We start from the raw sequence: 12430 nt of genomic DNA, 5'->3' as shown, positions 1-12430 counted from the left end.
ACCTGGTGCAGCCAAATTTAAAAAAAAAAAAATTTTTTTTAAAGAAAGAAATGTTCCCCCAAACAACAAAAATGTGGAGTAGGGCAAAGCATGGGGCAACACTGATTATTACAGCAGCAGCAGTGCCCTTATTATCACCAGGCGCTGTTACCTCTGTGGTTCTCTGACACGAACACGGCCACCGGGGACAAAGGCTTTCACACCCCAGCCCACGGTACAGGTGTGACCCTGTGCACACCCACACAGACACCTGAAGTAGCATCTACTCCCACACTATGAGGCCCTTTCTGAGGCTTTCACTTCTACATCACTTAGGGTTGCCAGATTTAGCCATAAAAATATGGGACTCCCAGTTAAATTTGACTTTAAGATAAACAACAAAGACTTTTTATTAGTATGTGTAAGCCCTGTATAACACTGGGGATATATTTATACTGAAAAAAATGCCTTCATTGTCTGAAATTCAGATTTAACAGAGGTCCTGTATTTTACCTGACAACCCTTTAAAATGCTGGTCACAATCCCCTAACCTGATGTCACTAGTGAGTCTCGGGCCCCTTAGGTGACAGGACCACAGCACTTCTTTCTTCATGGGGAAACCAAGTTAAGGGCAGGAACTAGACTCGAAGCTGGTGGGCACCACCCCTCCCAGCTGTCACACTCTCCTCCCCTCCCCCCACCCCTAGCCCAGCAAAGGTCTGCACTTGCTGCAGTAAAAGGTTTGTGTTTGTTTGTTTTAATCAAGCGAGAATCTGTTAACAGTTTTATTATTTTTGTGTTAAATACCATGGGACCGGATTGGAAAAATGAAAAACTCAGTCAACAACTGCTTTACAAGGGATAAGAAAAATCCTGCCTTGATATGAGCAAAGGTGAAAGAGAAAATTTACACTGTACAAGGCACCATTTCCCCACAGAATACCTCCTGGCATTTCTTGAATGAGCGGGATTAGCAATCTAAATAGATCATATTTCAAGAGTTAACAGCAACAGATAAAATTCTAAGGGATCATTAAAATAACATTTGCAAGACTCTGGGCAATTCTTGAACTCTTACTAAAACCACAAAGAAAGAGCAATTCTTTATGCGTGAATTTCATAAAGGACTGAATGCGCAATGACAGCCTGTAGGGATGGTCTGGTGACAGTGGCGCTTCTGGGACCCAGAGCCCTGCTCTTCCATGTCTCTTTCCGACTGTGAGACTGCTGCTGGCGAGGCCTACAGGACACACAAAGCTGTACACACAAAGCGTGGTCACCGTGGGCCACACTACCAGCAACACAGTTGTTCAGTTGCTCCGTTGCATCCGATTCTTGGCAACCCCATGGACTGCAGCATACCGGCCTCCCCAGTCCTCCACTATCTTCCAGAATTTGCTCTAACTCGTGGCCATCGAGTCGGTGATGCCATCCAACCATCTCATCCTCTGTCGCCCCTTCTCTTCCTGCCTTCAATCTTCCCCAGCATCAGGGTCTCTTCCAATGAGTCAGCTCCTCGCATCGGGTGGCCAAAGTATCGGAGTTTCAGCTTCAGTCTTTGCAATGAAACTTTTCTGGTCAAAAGGAAACAGAGAAATAGCATTCTGTACGCTTCACTCTTCAAGCTGAATTTCCCGATAAAGAACCCAGTGACGATGGCCGCAGTGACAGCAAGAAGTGAAGGCGGGGGACTGGTGACACTCTCTCTGGAGGCCCCAGCTGAGGTGGGTCCAGGTTTCTCCGGATGTGCTACCTTCCTGAGCCTGAGCCTCCTCCCTCGGGGACTGGTTTTCTTCTTTCAGTTCTCCCTTGGAGCCCCCTGCACTATTCCTTGAGCTTCCTTGTCTCGGTCTTGTTGAGGGAAACACAGTAGGGCTTTGGCAGGGGTCATCCAGCTTTGCAGTGCTCAGAGGAGCAGCTTTGCTGGGTTCTATGTCCTTCTATTTATCATTTGCACTGGGCATCTCAAATACACATCTCAACTGAGAACCCATTCATTCATGGAGTTTTGCCTCTTTCCACATGGCTTCCATGTCTGAAACGCTTGGTGAAGCAAAGATCGTCTGTACCATAAACTTGTGTTTACTCGTCTCACTGGGGTCACTGTCCACCCTGGATCAGCGATTCCCCTTTTGGGCCTCACACAGTACCCACGAGGCGCTGTCCTCTTCACTTTGAAACACACCTTTCGATCCGATGGATTTCTCGACGTGAGATTTGTAGTGACTCCATCTGTGAAGGGGCCTTTGAATTTGACAGGATCTGCTTGTGCTTTGGAAACAGCACAGAGCCAGGGCATGCCCACAGCGTGTGGCTGGCTGCGGGTGGGGATGGCAGCAGCATGGCCAGGCCTCCCGAGCCCCGCACCCGCCGCTCTGTCGCCGGCTCGCCAGGCCACCCGCGGGTCCACAGCTCCGGGTCTCATGACTGACTCAGCCCCACACCAGCCACTATGGCCATGCGCACTCTGGAGTTTTTCCAAAGGTGATTTTTGTGTGCAGAAACAACTAGTAGCAGTCACTTTGTTTTTTAAATAAAGTTTTTCAATAAATTAATACATTTAAAAGCATAGCTTTTCCTTAAGTATTGACGTCCAACTTAAAAATCTTTTATGTTCATAAACCTTATGTTCTGCGCTTAGTCACTCAGTCGTGTCCGACTCTTTGGGACCCCATGGACTGTAGCCCGCCAGGCTCCTCTGTCCATAGGGATTCTCCAGAAGAATACTAGAGTGGGTTGCCATGCCCTCCTCCAGGGGATCTTCCCAAGCCAGGGATCGAACCCAGGTCTCCTGCATTGCAGGCAGATTCTTTACTGTCTGAACCACCAGGGAAGCCAAAGAAAACTGGAGTGGGTAGCCTATCCATTTTTCAGGGAATCTTCCCAACCCAGGAATCGAACCAGGGTCTCCTGCATTGCAGGCGGATTCTTTACCAGCTGAGCTACCAGGGAAGCTCCTTTATAAATCCAGTCAATTTTAACAGTCATTTACCAGGGGCCTTCTTTGATTGATGTTCAGTCTCCCTGACAAATCAGCTTAAGTAAAAACTCTTAAGCTTTTAAAACTACATATTTAAATGCTTCAAACACTGCAATTCAGTAGTGAACAAAACATTACCTAGCAATACAGTGGGTCCTGGCACAGAAGTATCTTCTTTGCAACCACTGGCTGTGCTGATGCAGGTGCTAGAGAGAGAAAGAGACAGATGGACACATATATACACACCCACGAACCAAGCCATGTCCTAGAGAAGGCAAGTGTTACCCTCTTTACAAACCTGTCCATAGCAACCTCTTATCAGTGACCACTTGTCCACCTCCTGAATCTCAGTAGAAAATAATTCATTCCAGATAAAGCATTGTCGGCTCCCTTTTGAAGAAAATGAGCACTTTGGGGAGCAGTGGCGCTGAGTGAGAAGGACAGGGAGGCACGTTCACAGCTGGAGAGGCGGAGGACTGGTCTGCTTCAAACGCAGTCTAGCCATCTTTATGGTTAGAGAAAATCAGCCTTCCAAACATCTTGGGATATCACCTTTGGGGTGACAATACTGGGCAAGAGCGGGGTTTCAAAGTGCAGATGTAAGTTTCTGTTTCATGATCCGGGCACTGGTTCCCACAGGGGTCAGTGTGTGAACAGTCACTGGGCCATGCACTCTGCATGTAGATCAGACTTCAGTTTTGTTGTTGGTCAGTTGCCCAGTCATGTCCGACTCTTTGTGACCCCGTGGACTGCAGCACGCCAGGCCTCCCTGACCCTCACTGTCTCCTGGAGTTTGCCCAAGTTCATGTCCATTGCATCAGTGATACCATCCAGCCATCTCATCCTCTGACGCCCTCTTCTCTTCTCCTTCTGCCCTCACTCTTTCCCAGCATCGGGGACTTTCCAATGAGTCAGCTATTCTCATCAGATGACCAAAATACTGCAGCTTCAGCTTCAGCATCAGTCCTTCCAACGAGTTATTCAGAGTTGATTTCCCTTAAGATTGACTGCTTTGATCTCCTTGCTGTCCAAGGGACTTTCAGGAGTCTTCTCCAGCACTGTAGTTCAAAGGCATCAATCCTTTGGTGTTCTGCTTTCTTTATGGTCCAGCTCTCACAATTGTACGTGACCACTGGGAAACCCATAGTCTTGACTGTACAAACTGTTGTTCGCAGAGTATTGTCTCTGTTTTTCAACACTCCGTCTAGGATTGTCATCGCTTTACTGCCAAGAAGCAATTGTCTCCTGAATTCATGGCTGCAGTGATTTTAGAGCCCAAGAAGAGGAAATCCGTCACTGCTTCCACATTTTCCCTTCTGTTTGCCGTGAAGTCATGGGCTTGGACGCCATGATCTTCATTTTTTTAACATTTAAGCCGACTCTTTCAGCCTCCTCCTTCACACTCATCTAGAGACTCTTTAGTTCCTCTTCACTTTCAGCCATTAGAGTGGTATCATTTGCATATCTGAGGTTGTTGTTTCTCCCACCTATCTTGATTCCAGCTTGTAACTTATCTGGCATTTCTCATGATGTGCTCAGTGTATAGGTTAAATAAACAGGGTGACAGCAGGCAGCCCTGTTCCACTCCTTTCTCAGTCTTGAACCAGTTGTTCCGTGTGGGGTTCTAACTGTTGTTTCTTGATCCACATACAGGTTTCTCAGGAGACAAGTAAGATGGTCTGGTATTTAACATCTCTTTAAGAGCTTTCTACAGTTTAGTATGAGCCACACAGTCAAAGGCTTTGGGGTAGTTGATGAAACAGAGGTAGATGGTTTTCTGGAATTCCCCTGCCTTCTCTATGATCCAGCGAATGTTAGAAATTTCATCTCTGTTTCCTCTTTCTTTTCTAAACCCAGCTAGGACATCCGGAAGTTCTTGGTTCGCATAATGCTGAAGCCTGGCATGCAGGATTTTAAGCACGACCTTATTAGCATGGGAGATGAGTGAAACTGTCCGATGGTTAGCACATTCTTTGGTACTATTCTTCTTGGGAACTGGGATGAGGATTGACCTTTTCCAGTCCTGTGGCCACTGCTGCGTCTTCCAGATTTGCTGACATATTGAACGCAACACCTTGATGTCATCATCCTTTCAGTTCAGTTCAGTTCAGTCGCTCAGTCGTGTCCGACTCTTTGCGACCCCGTGAATTACAGCACGCCAGGCCTCCCTGTCCATCACCAACTCCTGGAGTTCACTCAGACTTGTGTCCATCCAGTCAGTGATGCCATCCAGCCATCTCATCCTCAGTCGTCCCCTTCTCTTCCTGCCCACAATCCCTCCCAGCATCAGAGTCTTTTCCAAAGAGTCAACTCTTCGCATGAGGTGGCCAAAGTACTGGAGCTTCAGCTTCAGCATCATTCCTTCCAAAGAAATCCCAGGGTTGATCTCCTTCAGAATGGACTGGTTGGATCTCCTTGCAGTCCAAGGGACTCTCAAGAGTCTTCTCCAACACCACAGTTCAAAAGCATCAATTCTTCGGCACTCAGCCTTCTTCGTAGTCCAATCCTCACATCCATACATGACCACAGGAAAAACCATAGCCTTGACTAGACGGACCTTAGTCGGCAAAGTAATGTCTCTGATTTTGAATATACTATCTAGGTTGGTCATAACTTTCCTTCCAAGGAGTAAGCGTCTTTTAATTTCATGGCTGCAGTCACCATCTGCAGTGATTTGGGAGCCCAAAAAAAGAAAGTCTGACACTGTTTCTACTGTTTCCCCATCTATTTCCCATGAAGTGATGGGAACGGATGCCATGATCTTCATTTTCTGAATGTTGAGCTTTACGCCAACTTTTTCGCTCTCCTCTTTGAGTAGAGTTTTGAATAGTTCTACTGGAATTCCATCGCATCCACTAGCTTTATTAAAAGAAGTATTTCCTAAAGCCCACTTGACTTTGCTCTCCAGGGTGTCTGGCTCTGGGTGACTGACCACACCTCATAGTTATCCAGTTCATTAAGATCTTTTTTGTACAATTTTTCCATGTGTTCTTTCCATCTCTTCTTGATCTCTTCAATGTCTACTAAGTCTCTACCATTTCTGTTCTTTATTGTACCCATCTTTGGGTGAAATGTTCCCTTGAGATCTCCAATTTTTCTAAAGAGGTCTCTAGTTTTTCCCCTTCTGTTGTTTTCTTCAATACTTCAGTAAAAGGCTCCAAAGTTTGCTTTGAAAGTTAGTTAAGCTTCTCTTCCTCTGGATACCACTCTCATAAGCCAAAAGTTCACTTTCTGCAGGCCCAGGTAGAGTAGTCTTTTTACAATAGGGCTCAAAGAGTTTTACCCCAAAGCATCTAGCAGCAAGCACCCCGATGTTAACTCATTGTTCTGGTATTTCAGGTCAACCAGCCGCTCTCCTACCAGGCATCAGCCCAGGCTCTGGACCCTCTGCTGGGCCCCAGGACAGCCTGGGGTGGCGGGAGGGGCAAGGCTGAGCTCAGCCTGGATGGGAGCCCAGGCACAGAGTGCCCAGGACAGGCAGATCAGGCTGGTGTAAGGGGAGGGGGAGCAGGGGAAGATGCAGGGTTGAGCCGTCTGGGGAGGAGTGGAGGAACGGGGGTCCTGACATCCAGGCAGCAGGGGGAGAATCACTGACACATTAAATGTCACCTTGAAAGTGAAAGTCAAAGTCGCTCAGTCGTGTCCAACTCTTGGTGACTCCATGGATTTAGTCCATGGAATTCTCCAGGCCAGAATACTGGAGTGGGTAGCCTTCCCCTTCTCCAGGGGATCTTCCCAACCCAGGGATCAAACCCAGCTCTCCCACATTGCAAGCAGATTTTTTACCAGCTGAGCCACAAGGGAAGCCCAAGAATACTGAGGTGCGTAGCCATTCTCTCCTCCAGGGGTTCTTCCCAACCCAGGATTCGAACCAGGGTCTCCTGCATTGCAGGCAGATTCTTTACCAACTGAGCTATCAGGGAAGCCCAAATGCCAGATTAGAGCTTCCAAATTCAAGTCAATTTTCTCACTGCATCCCTAGGAGAACTCTTACTACACTGTCCCAGGTTATATACAAGGCCAACGGGGCCAACACTAACCAGGAAGCAGTCACGCCAGCACCAGGATGAAAAGCTCCTAACCGCGACTACAGACCTGACCCCACAGCCGGCACTCCCAGCCAGAGAAAACCCTGCGCTCAAACCAACCGAGGCCCAGCCAACCAGGGCCTTGCCTGGGCTCCCGCCTCCGTGTCCAGCACCGCCAAAGGCAGAGACTGAGCCTGGGTCCAAGCCGGTCACCAGGAGCGCCAGGGCAAGTCCATGGCCCCCGAGCAAGCGGTCTGTCGGGTTCAAAGCGCGGGCCACACTGCAGGACGCCTTCTTAAATGTCAACAGCCTTACACTCCGGGGAGGCGGTGGTGAGGGTCTGAGCCATAGAGACCCCACAGACATGTAAGTGAGTCTTCCCAGTGCTCTTCTGACTTTTCCCTCATCATCCTAGAGAACTGCTGGAAAGTTCTCTGCCTTAAGGAGATGGGGGAGCACACAGAGATGGAGTCCAAGGCCGAGCCCCTCTGCAAGTTCATCCCTTTCGACTGAGACCCACGGAAAGAAACCCACCTCCATTATCACCCAGAGCACTCGGGGCTCAGCACTGGGCCCTTGGGGCTGGCGACAGGAGACGCGGCTTTGAGCTCAAGTGATCAGGCCCAGGACTTCTTCCCAGAAGGCGCAGTGGGGAAGAACCCGGCTGCCACTGCAAGAGACACAAGAGATGAGGGCCGAATCGCTGGGTAGGGAAGATTCCCTGGAGAGGAAATGGCAACCCACTCCAGTATTCTTGCCTGGAGAATCCCGCGAACAGAGGGGCCTGGTGAGTTACAGTCCACAGAGTCGCAGAGTCGGACACGACTGAGTGACTAAGCGCACACGCCATCAGGCCCGGGTGTGACCCACACCCCCGCCCCCGCTGCCTGGGGCGGCCCCTTCCCGCAAGCTCAGTGGGCAGTGCGGAGGGCAAGGACCCTGGCCCCTCCTTTCCTCACTCAGAAAGGAAGGACTCTTGGGGGGACATAGCCTGGGACGGACGCGAGGCCTGGGACTTGAGCTCCAGCCAGAACGTCCAGTTCAGCCGTGGGTGGGCTGAACGGTTCATCCGTTCCTCCCCAGGGCCTCACCTGCCTCTGCTGCAGAGTAACACCAGGATTTGTTGATGGCTCAGTTGGTAAAGAATCCGCCTGCAATGCAGGAGACCCAGGTTCGAATCCTGGGTTGGGAAGAACCCCTGGAGGAGGGAACGGCTACCCACTCCAGTATTCCGACCTGGAGAATTTCATGGACTGTATAGTCCATGGGGTCCCAAAGAGTTGGACATGACTGAGTGACTTTCCCTTCACTTGGTGATTTTACTAAAGATGGCCCCCACCTTGTGGAAACAGACTCATAGACACAGAAAACAAGCAGCTGGCTGCTGGAGGGTGGAGGGAGGCGATTTGGAAGAGGATAGACAGGCAGAACCTCCAGTCAGGAAGTAATGAGTCACGGGGCGCAACACACGGGATAGAGAATATGGTCAACGACACTGTAGTGACTCTGTGGGGACAGACGGTTACTAGACTGACCGTGATGGTCCCGGTGCACACAATGTCTCGCCAGTCAGTATACCTGAAGCCAACACAACACGGTGCATTCGCTGTATGTCAACTGTTTCAGACTTCCCTGGTGGCCCGGTGGGCGGGAATCCACCGGCCAGTGCTTGGGACCCAGGTTCGATCCCTGGTCCAGGAAGATTCTGTACACCACGGAGCAATTAAGCCTCTGTGCCATAGCTACTGAGCCCGAGCTCTAGAGCCCACGTGCCCCAACCACTGAGCCCGCGTGCCTAGAGCCTGTGCTCCGCAACAAGAGGTGACTCCGCAATGAGACATCGACCCCCGACACGTACAGAGCAGCTCCGGCTCGCCGCAGCTCGAGAAGAGCCTCTACAGCAGCGAAGACCCAGCGCGGCCAAAGCGAACTAAATAAAAGGTTTTTAAAAGTTTGCTCCCACCTATACTTATTCCGCAAATGTTTACTAAGTTACCCGAATACACCAGACACTGTTTTCTAGGTCCGACATAAAGTACCCCAGACTGGGGGTCTTAAACAAGAGAATTTTCTCACAGTCTCACAGGCTGGAAAGTTCAAGACCAAGGTGTCAGCAAGGCTGGTTTCTCCCGAGGCCTCTCTCCTCGCCCTGGGGACACCCGTCTTCTCTCTGCCACCTCCACGGTCCTCCCTCTGTGCAGCTGAGTCCTCGTCCCCTCTTCCTGAAAGGACACCAGTCGTGGCCCATCAGGACCCCCTAGTGACCTCTTCTTGACCTGACAGCATCTGTCAAGACTCGTCTCCAAATACAGCCCCGTTCTGGGAGCCCGGGGGTTCGCACTTCAACCGGCCAATTTTGGATGGACACAACTCAGTCCATAAGATGGATGTTGAATCTTAAAAAGATAAAGAAAACGCAGTCCTGGGACCCCTCAGAGTCCAGGAGATGTGACTTCAGCCCCACCCAGAGAAAAGTTCAAACCCAGACAGGACCATCAAGGCAGGCGCCCGGAAGAGGAAGGCATGGGGGCTTGCCTCACCCAAAACCATTGCAGAGAAACCCCACCCGGCCCCAGCCAACCGTGTGTGTGCGTGTGTGCGCGTGTGTGCGCGTGTGTGCGGCCAGGCCACAGATGCTGCATCGCTGTGCGCAGGGGCCAGTGGCTCCCGTCCTCAGGGGAGCCTTTCAGGGAGCCACGCTGCACCACCTTTCCAGGCGGCACTCAGCAGCCTCGGCGCGCAGATCAAGGCCGCAGAGGAGAAACAAGAGCGCAGCGCGGAGCAGAGGTCAAAGAGCGAGCTCACCGCTGAACCCCTCCTCCGTCCAGCCCCTCCTCGCCCCAAGAAGTCCCCCGCTGTCCCAGCTGCTAGCTCCATCCAGCAAACACTGCTCTTACAAACAGCTGACCCAGATTCTCGGCTTGAATTACGATGTTTCCCAGGCAGGCCAGGACATACAGGGATGAATTTAAATGTTTCTTAAAAGCAAACTCGGGCTGCCCTCCCCAGTGGGGACAGCGGTGTGGGCACCAGCCAGCGGCCGTGGCCCCCAGGCAGGACTTCATCACGGTTCCCGCGTCTTGGGCCTCCTTCCCCACGCTCCACACTGACTCATGGAACCACTGCAGAGACATCTGTGTTTTAAATTTTAATTAACCCACATTCTTTCCTAGATCTCCTGACCTGATTTTCCATCCTCTCTCTGCTGAGACCTCCGTGTAGCAATGGAATCACGTTCCATTTTAACCCCAATACCCATCAGACAGGGACTTGACCCTCCAAAGGACACAGACATCAGGCACCAAGCAGGAACTGGTGACAAATGAATGCGTCTGTTCTTCTGTCACCACCCAGGGCCACAGCTCCCCTGGGCCACCTGGGATCACAGAGGTGGAGGGGAGGGGCCCGGTCCCGGCCAGTCATGGGCAAGGGAGTGTGGACCCTGTAATCAACCCAGGGTCCCAGCTGCTGAGTCTGAAATTCATGCTTCCCGCAGCCCCTCCCAGCCAGGGACCTAGAGCAGCAAGGTGGAGAAAGCAGGCCTGCTCCTAGGAGCCCCCTCCTCTGATGGCCTGGCAGGACCTCTCCTAGGCTGCAGGGCTCCCAGGATGCATCAGCCTCCCCTCCTTCCCTGGGGTCAGACCTGCATGGCTGCCCACCTCCTCATGTTCCCTCCCACAGACATTCTCCTGTTAAAATTTTTAATCCCCTTGCTTCTCAGCAAGTTAAAAGTTAAAACTTTTAATCCCACTTCTCAGAAAGTGAAAAGTCGCTCAGTCTCTTTGAGACCCCATGGACTATATACAGTCCATGGGATTCTCCAGGCCAGAATATTGGAGTGGGTAGACTTTCCCTTCTCCAGGGGATCTTCCCAACCCAGGGATCAAACCCAGGTCTACCCACATTGCAGGTGGATTCTTTACCAGCTGAGCCACCAGGGAAGCCCAAGAATACTGCAGTGGGTAGCCTAGCCCTTCTCCAGGGGATCTTCCTGACCCAGGAATTGAACCGGGGTCTCCTGCATTGGAGGCGGATTCTTTACCAACTGAACTATCAGGGAAGCAAAACCAAGAGACCCCTGCCAGGCCTCACACCTCCTTAGCTGACCCCCTCCTTCACCAAGCAGTGGCCAAGCCCTTCCTTCTGGCCCCCCAACCCCAGAGTCTGTCCTTTAACGCAGCAACCAGACTGACTCCACCTGTGGCCTGACCCTGCTCCCATCTGACCAGACATCATCGCAGCCCCTTTTCTCCCTCTGCTCTGGCCCCCGGGCCCACGTCTCTCTGCACGGCTGGACCCTCCACCAGCAGCTCTTCCCAGACGCCTCCTCCTCCACTCGTTAGACCGGCCCTGACCACCAGCTCCTGGGGCAGCCTCCCCTCCCCCTCCCTCTGCTCCAGTTTCCTCCACGGCAAGGATACCTGGTTACAGAAGAAACAGTTCACAGCGTCACTCACTCCGCCTCACGACTCCAGAAGAACAAGGCGGGCCGGGTAGCCATTTGCTCACCAGCGAAGCCCCAGGAACCAGGAAGGGCGCCTGCATTCAACCAGGGGACGATGGAGCAGAGGAGAGAAAAGCTAAGCCTCTTTACACCGTCATCTCCTTTTCAGAAGAGGAAAATAAAGGGAAGAGAAAGAAATAAAACTTTCAGAGCAGAAAAGAGACTCAAGTCTTCACTGTGAAAGAATAAGCAGAGTCCGGAGAGGGACAAAAGTAAAACAAAATAAAAATGAATTCTATTCACAATATATAAAGAACTCTTGAAAGTTAGGAAACAAATACCACAATTTTTTATAAGGCCAACAAATTTGAACTGACACTTCATCAAAGAAGACACACAAATGGCAAAAAGCATATAAAAAGATGCACAACGTCATTAGTCACTAAGGAGATGCAAATTAAGGCCACAGTGAGGTGCTGCTATACACTTATTAGAAAGACTGAAATTAAAAAGATGGACAAGGGACTTCCCTGGTGGTCCAGTGGCTAAGACTCCACACTCCCAATGCAGGGGGCCCAGGTTCAATCCCTGGTCAAGGAACTAGATCTCACATGCCACAGCTGAAAAAAAAGGAAAGAGAAAACTGTCCAGCATGCCACAGTGAAGATGGAAGGTCCCACATGCGGCAGCTAAGACCCAGTACACTCAGGTAAATAAGGAAAATATTCTTAATTAATTAGTTAATTAAATGGTGTTCTGTTTAAGAGAAAGAAATGTTTTAAATATGGCCAATTTGTTGCCAGAGCTGTTCTAGGCTCTTGCTCAAAACCTACCATCCCCCACCTTTACCATGAGTTAATAACTCTTTAAGCCACAGATTCTAGAGATAAGAAAGGAAGCTCTAAAGAGAGACAAACAAAAACCAGATGGCACAAACTGGAATCAATATGGCCTTGAATCTGACCTCCAGTAGATCCTGAGTCCACTCTACCCTGATTT

The 12430-nt window shown here is 50.5% G+C and overlaps 1 long non-coding RNA gene and 1 pseudogene across 1 annotated transcript; both read right to left on the bottom strand.

Moving 5' to 3' along the window:
• Positions 1-1516: 1516 nt before the first annotated feature.
• Positions 1517-2404, bottom strand: LOC120875683 (annotated as a pseudogene).
• Positions 2405-8959: 6555 nt separating this feature from the next.
• LOC120875153 lies at positions 8960-11959 on the bottom strand. The gene is made up of 2 exons (XR_005723828.1): positions 11409-11959; positions 8960-9209 (listed from the first exon to the last, which is right to left on the bottom strand). It is a non-coding gene; the product is annotated as an uncharacterized LOC120875153 (long non-coding RNA).
• Between the last annotated feature and the right edge of the window lie 471 nt (positions 11960-12430).

This window comes from Oryx dammah, unplaced genomic scaffold (genome assembly GCF_014754425.2).
Source record: "Oryx dammah isolate SB20612 unplaced genomic scaffold, SCBI_Odam_1.1 HiC_scaffold_16, whole genome shotgun sequence".
Classification (NCBI taxonomy): Eukaryota; Metazoa; Chordata; class Mammalia; order Artiodactyla; family Bovidae; genus Oryx; species Oryx dammah.
This window is presented reverse-complemented; position numbering and strand designations above follow the sequence as displayed.